Genomic DNA, 7,123 nt, shown 5'->3' on the forward strand with positions numbered 1-7,123 from the left:
GAAAGGAGGGCAGCCTCCACTCTCCCCCTCTCCTCTCCTGCTTCCTCCTACCTGTGTCCCTCATCCTCATCCTCATCCTCACCCCCTTTTCTGCTGCACAAAGAGGTGCAGCAGCATCCTCCCCTCTCCCTTCTAAACACTGTAAGGTGCCAGGTAGGCTATTTATTGGCTCCTGACAATCACAGCTGTAGTTGCTATGGCGACAGGAGGAGAGGATGATTGTATTTTCCTTGAGCTACCTGTTTGATTAAAACACATCTGCATGTCCCCCCGTCCCCCTTCACCCTCATTCTCCATCTTTCTCTCTCACAGCCTAATGGTATCCCTCCTCCTGGCTGGTTCACCAACCACTTCATCATAGGTAGAGAAGGGTGGTGTGAAGGATGGGGGGTGTGTGGGGAGGGGGGGTGTTGTTCAGGGATGATGTCACCGTGTCTGCCAGGCTTTTGCTCGCCATCCTTATCAGCCACCCACCCACCCGCCCAGTTGGCGAGCGTGGACGAGGGCGCACACGACGAGTCGACGCTCGTGAAACAAGGTGGCTAGAGGGCAACACGTATGACATGTTTGATCCCCCCCCCACCTTCCTCGTCGCCGCCGGACACCCTGTTTTGTCTGCCTTGAGCCAGGCGCACAGCTCAGCCTCCTCACACGTGCATCCTTTTGTCTCTCGTTGCGCCGTTACAACGGCGTAATCCAGTTATTACTCCACGATGCATAGTCGAACACAAAGATGTTCGCCCACTAAGGCTTCTCCTCCAGACAAGATTACCGGGCTGTGAACGGGGCTGATTTTACTTTGGAAGATTTAAATCAACACGGAGAGTCTCACGTGTTGTGTTTGGATTTTCCTTTTGTTGCGTTCGGGGTATGGAAGCATTAGAGGACAAAGCATAATCCCAGAAAGAGCTGACATTATTATCACCCAAGGGCGATAAGGTTTCTGCCTGTGTCTGTGTTTGCTTGTCTGTGTGTTAGCAAAATAGTCTGTGAACCACTGGATGGAAATCAGTTAACGTTCAGAAGGCAATCATTGTATGTACATCTACACCTGTTTACCTTTTGGAGTTAACCCAGTTCAAGATGGCCGCCACAGCTAAGCAACCTTAGCAAACACAACAATGGCTCTAACTCAACCAATTTTACAGATAATAGGCTACAATTTGGGGTGGTAATATATTTGCTTAAAACCTGGCACTAACTGTGTGAGCCCTATTTGTCCGTTAGCAATTAATACCTGATAAAACATCTGGACAGATGTTAGTGAACCTGAGAAGGTAAGCATTGCATCTGCATCTAAAACTCATTAACCTTTGGGGTCATCCTGATTCAAAAATGGCCACCACGGCTAAAGGGACAGTAGCAACACAAAAATGGGTCCTGTCCAGTCAGTTTACAGATATTGAGCTAATATTTGGTGCGGTAGTAGCTAGGAGTTATTTGCAACACACACTCCGAGAGCCAAAAGAGCTCACAGTATCGCACAAGGTTGCACATATTTTTTACCTGCTTCGACCAAAACACCTGCGACTCCATCTCGGCTCATCCTAAGGTCATTTTAGTCTGGCGGATGACGTGCATTTAAGGAATGCCAGGCCTTTGTTATCGTCCTGCTTCCATGTTATTTTTCCCTCACAAGCAGCCAGGCTCTTATCTCCTGATTAAACTAGTAAAACAGTATATGTTGGCCTGTAATTTGCATGTATGTAATTGTCTCCAGTGCTAATGATTAGGTGAATATTAGTCGAGCAGCTAATTAAAGCTTTGGTGTATCAGAATGGGTTACTTAAAGTCAATTATAGAGCTGCAGCCATGACTACCTACTGTCTCCTTTAGCAGCAGCACCACAGGAGTGATGGATTTAGCATCCCTGCCTTGTACCTACATCCCACCCCGGTGGTAACTCCCAAGCAAATGCCACCATTAACGCAGCTCTTAAAACGTTACTGTAGTGCTGGGCGATATAATGATACATATCGTAGGGACGATAGAAAAGTGTCTATCGTGATATATTTTCTTCTATCGTCTCTATTGTTTCTGTCGTTTCTATCATAATTGTATCAATGATTCATGTAAATATTTCATAACGTAGGCTACGATGAATGTATTAGTGTTGTCACTTTGCATACATTCAGTTTATTTAAGTGATAAATAATAATAAAAAAAACTATTTTGCGAAGAACCTCCGTTTTGCGACATGACGCTGCTTTACGTGTGGGTTTGCGACATGCTTTACGGCAGCGGCTTTCTGTGCGGTGCAATGTTTTCACCATAAGTGCTGAAAGATGGAGACGCATGAAGTATCAAACTCGGGGTCGCAACAAGTAGAGACAGCTAGCAGGCAGCCCAAGAAGAAAGACTTTTACCAAAACGAGGGGGGACGTCTCTGATTTGGTTCAAGAAGTCCGACACGGAGCAGAAAAAAGTTAATATGCTAACTCTGCTAATGCTAATGCTAACTCTGCTATTAGACTGTTTTCTCATCTGACTCCAGCACAACAAACCTCTTCTATCACTTAAAGAAGAACCACGAAAAAGAATATTTAACAATCCAAAAAGTGCAAGGTCAAACAAGTTGTAAAAGAGCCGGGGAAAGTTGCGAAAAGGAAAACTATAACCAGCCGAAGATAATGGAGTCTGTTGTCATTTGATACATATATATTGCTGCACTAAAATGCAGCAGATCTCATTTGTGAAAGTTCAGTTAAATGTCACTAAGAAATAAATCTTGAAAAAAGTAAAAAATTAGATTATTTTTTTTATACTTTTTAGAGAATTACTGACAACGTACGTAATTGGGGTATATCGTGATATATATCGTTATCGTGATATAAAATTATCCATATCGTGATATAGGATTTTTTCCATATCGCCCAGCACTACGTTACTGCATCATTCATTATTTGCAAACTCACTCGCTTATCTTACCAGAGATCATTGAGGCCTCGTTCACACACAGAGTTTTTTTTTCCCCTAAACAGTCTTTTTTATTGTTTCGTTTTTATGTCATTTCTAAAAATACCCTCAAAAACCATGGAACCGTTTCTGCAAATGTTCTCATCCACACAGAAATGCAGAAAACGACTCAAAATGCTGTAATAACTATGCCAGGCCTGTGTGTGGCGCTGTAACGCTGCCATGAAAATACACCAGAAACAGGAAATATGAACTAACTGTAAAGACAAGAAGAAGAAAAAGAGGGTGTCAAAAGCCCGGTCCCAATCCTCGCACTTCCAGCCTCGTTCCACCCTCGTGTCCTTCAAATGTGCGTTCATGCTGAAGGGTTTGAGTGCGTAGTGTGTCCCAATTCTCCGGAGTGCTGTTTAGCCCCGCCCCCTTTGTGTACTACATCTGTCCTCTGGCTAAGCCCGCATCCAGGCGGACTTCGGCCAAGTATTTACCCACAATTCATTGCTGCATGTGACATTTTGAATTATTTTATTTTTATCTTTATTGATAGTAAAAGGGTTTTGAGTTAAAAGGTGGTAATATGGCAGTGGTGACAGGGCAAACTGCGTCTGTCACGAAAAAAGCAGTTTTCAATTGAAAAGTAGTGAAATATTTCTTGTTTCACTCTGCTGTACATGTGGGAATACTATCTTTGCTCCATACTCAACAAGTCATAACAAAACACATCTGAACAGCCAAATATCTCCTGCAATGACTTTGGAAAGCAAAAATACCTAAACTGTACTTTTTAAATCGAACTGGCACCTTCTTAAAATACCAAAACAGCAACAGGGCGGGACTGGTACTGTCTGTCCAATTCTGGGGACATAATGAACAATTTTAGGCTCAGTATTCGGGGAGGGACAACTGGAGGGTTTTCCTCACAATGTTCAAAAACATATTGGGTTAAATTCAGACTTTTAAAATGTCAGTCCTTTAAAACTATTCTCATTTTTTAAACGCATGTGATGACCTATTGGAAGCTCAAGTTAGCTGAAGTGGTAAGTTAATGTTAGCACGCTCCCCTCTTGTCATGACTGGTTATTTGGGTCGTCCCATATTTTCTTGCATTTGCACTTAGCCATATGCTGACAAAACTTGTTGAACAGTAGTTTATAGATATTTTCTTTTTGGACATTCTTCTGCGATAAACATTGTTTAATGTTAAATGTTGTATTTTCAGGATGTCTGTAGGCTGCCCCCCTCATCACATCACACAGGCAGGAGGCCACAGGAGCCTGCAGTAACTTGTATTTTAATGTCTAACTCTGCGATTCCATCTGCATTTTTTGCCTCGCGGAAATCATCGGGTGATCCAGGAGATAGAATGTGCCCTGTAACCGATCCTAGTTATAAAACGGCTTTTTGTTCCGCTCTGTTGAAGATGGTTACTGTTCATCCGTCTTGTCTGGTCATTGAAGTAATTCAGTAAATAAAGGTTTTGCTGTAGTTGAGAAACAAATCTCTGTGATACAAATGGAAGCATGTCGTCTGTCATTACTTTTGCTACGTCTGTCTCGCTTGGGGTTGTAGGTAAGATCAGAGGTGGGACCATGACGTCATGGTTTTCAAAAGGTTGCATTTAGACTGTCCATGCAAAAACCCAACAGTGATGTTTCAAGATTTTCAAAAAAGTGCCATTTAGGGGCTTCTAAAACGCAGTTTTCATGTGAACACAAGGCTGAAACGATAAAAAAAAAAAAACTTTCACGTTTTCACAAAAACACAAAAATCGTTCTTGTGTGGACAAGGCCTGAGTCGAGGCTCGCCTTGCAGCGGTGTGCCTGAAACGCTGAATAGGCCAAAGGGTCTGGTGCAGGTGAGCCGTTTTGTCAGTGCTGCTGCCGCTGCCGGCGGTACTGTACGCTCCGACTCTGACTCACACAGCCGAGATGTGAATCACAGACCTCAGACACATTCCTGCTTTGTGCTCAGCTGAGGAAATATTCACATGTTGGAAGAGTCTGCCACATTCGGCAGGACTTTTGCACCCAGTGAAAAGAAGGGTTTCCTCTGGGATTGTTTGATCGCTGGAGAAGTGGTTCCACTACTAAATGTGTAATGTTAACGACTCAAAGTGGGCAGTAATACCTTAAATAATAAAAAAAAAAAAAAAAAAATCAGGAACACCCCATAAAGTATCTAGAGCAGTAATAAAACTCTCTATTAAAACTGCTGATTTCTCACATTCTTTGCGTTTTCTTCTTTATTAAATTCCTGTCTTTCCCCCCACTCTACCGTTGATTTATATACACTGACTGGAGATGGTGTCAGTGCATGAAGCCTCTGATTTGTACGCTCTCCGCTGGTGGTCTATTTTATGTCTTCACTATAAAGAAATTAAAGAAAGGAATGCATATCCCACCGCCGCCGTTCATGTAACGATTTAAACCAAGATCATCTCATGTTGAGAAATGACAGAGTTGTAGCTGTTACTACCTGCTGTGACTCTAAAAGTTACTCAGTTGTAGATATACATCCTTTATTTCCCGAGAGTTTCCTTAAAATCCATCCAGTCATGTAGGAGATATTTAGCAACCAGACATATAGGATTGACAGCAAGTAGTTAAAGGCAAAATTTTAATGCAAGATCAAATTTGTTAGCCTCTTTGAGCTAACCAGATGAGGAGTACTCCAGAACCAGGGGACCACATTTAGCCTTAAAGAGGACTGAAACTGCAACCCTGGGGAACTCACTCCTGCACTCAACATGAGCTGTGGCAGATGCTGTTGGTCAGGAAGGAGGAAAAACAAAACAAACAAACAAAAAAAACCCAGCACCACCTCCAGAACGTCAAACCTGTCAAGATCCTCCAGGTGGATCGCCACTTCCAGAACTATTTATATCCGCGTGGCGCTTTGAAGAAAACTCTACGTTCTCGCTTGGGAGGCTAACGAACCATTTTGAGGTGCCACGCCGAAGCCTCTCGCAGCTCAGCGTAGATCTTCGGTGACACATGTAGCGAGGCAGGAGTCTGTTTTTAATTTGGCTCTCAGCGAGAGAGAGAGAGATGGCGCTCTGCAGCATCCTACGGTTAATAAGCAAATCCAGGTCACGGCTTTCTGCCGGATCTAAATGAAGCCCATTTAGCCAAAAGCATCTCTGATTGACATCAGTCACATAAAGCAGTCGTAAAAAAACTCCACACATCCGTGGAGCGAGGCTCCAATGATGGAATCTACTTTCCTACTTTCTTGTCGTACCCCTTTTGGGGCTCCGTTCAGTCCAGAACCTCTTGGCGTGGTGGGTGTTTGTCATCGTGTGACATGTTGAGCACTTCTCTGAGTCGATATGTTTAAAGTCTATCGTATAAGGCTGGGCTGGACAATAATGGTATTGCCTTTTTTGTGTGTTTGTCTGTTAGTAAAATATCTTATGAACCACTGAGTGAATTTTAATGAAGCTTTTAGGAAATAATTATTGGATGTACATCTACAGCAGATTAACTTTTAGAGTAAACCCAATTCAAGGTGGCCAACACAGCCAATTGACCTCAGAAAACACAATAATAGATATGATGTATTTAATTTGACTGATTTAGAATCTGGTGTGGTTGTAGCTGAGAGTCTTTCACAACACATACTTTGAGAGAGAACACATCTTGCAATGTTACATGAGATCAAGGTTTGACCAAATCGGCTACAGCTCTGTTGTTTCTCAACATATTAGTCCAAAACTTTGGCGTAAAACGTTGGTGGGCGATATCCGTTCACTGAAGGAATGCGTGGCTTTTTAACTGGGTAATTCCTCAAACACAAATGTTTTGACTAATGATTTTTGGAGCGTTTGTCTCCAAACCGAGAGGCAGATGTTTTTTTTTTTTTTTTATTTTCCAGCTTGCGCTTCACTCAGACTTCCACATGGTTCCTGCGAGTGTCAACATCACTCGTGAGGCCCCGGGATCTTAAAAGGGCCCCATAATGTGATTGTGTTTGACGGGCTGGGGGCATGTGAGTTATAAAAAGAAAAGGGGAGGGAAAAAAAAAAAATTGCTTCTTTATGCGGAGTCCCCCCCCCCCTGCCCCCGAGGAGGAGATGAACGCTTTATCAAATCCGACAGAATCTATCAAACGGGTGTTCGTGAAACTGCACACAGACGTTCTGCAGTTTGGGCTTGTTGTGACGAGGATGGGGGTGGGGGGCAGGAGGGGTGGGGGGGGTTAGATTTTTTTG

General features: G+C 43.2%; 1 protein-coding gene across 3 annotated transcripts in view; it reads left to right on the top strand.

Annotated features, from left to right (window-relative positions):
* Positions 1–7,123, top strand: part of kirrel1a (kirre like nephrin family adhesion molecule 1a) — a 50,132-nt gene that overhangs the window by 792 nt on the left and 42,217 nt on the right. The window lies entirely within an intron of this gene.

The sequence above is a fragment of the Kryptolebias marmoratus genome, linkage group LG7 (assembly GCF_001649575.2).
Source record: "Kryptolebias marmoratus isolate JLee-2015 linkage group LG7, ASM164957v2, whole genome shotgun sequence".
Lineage (NCBI taxonomy): Eukaryota > Metazoa > Chordata > Actinopteri > Cyprinodontiformes > Rivulidae > Kryptolebias > Kryptolebias marmoratus.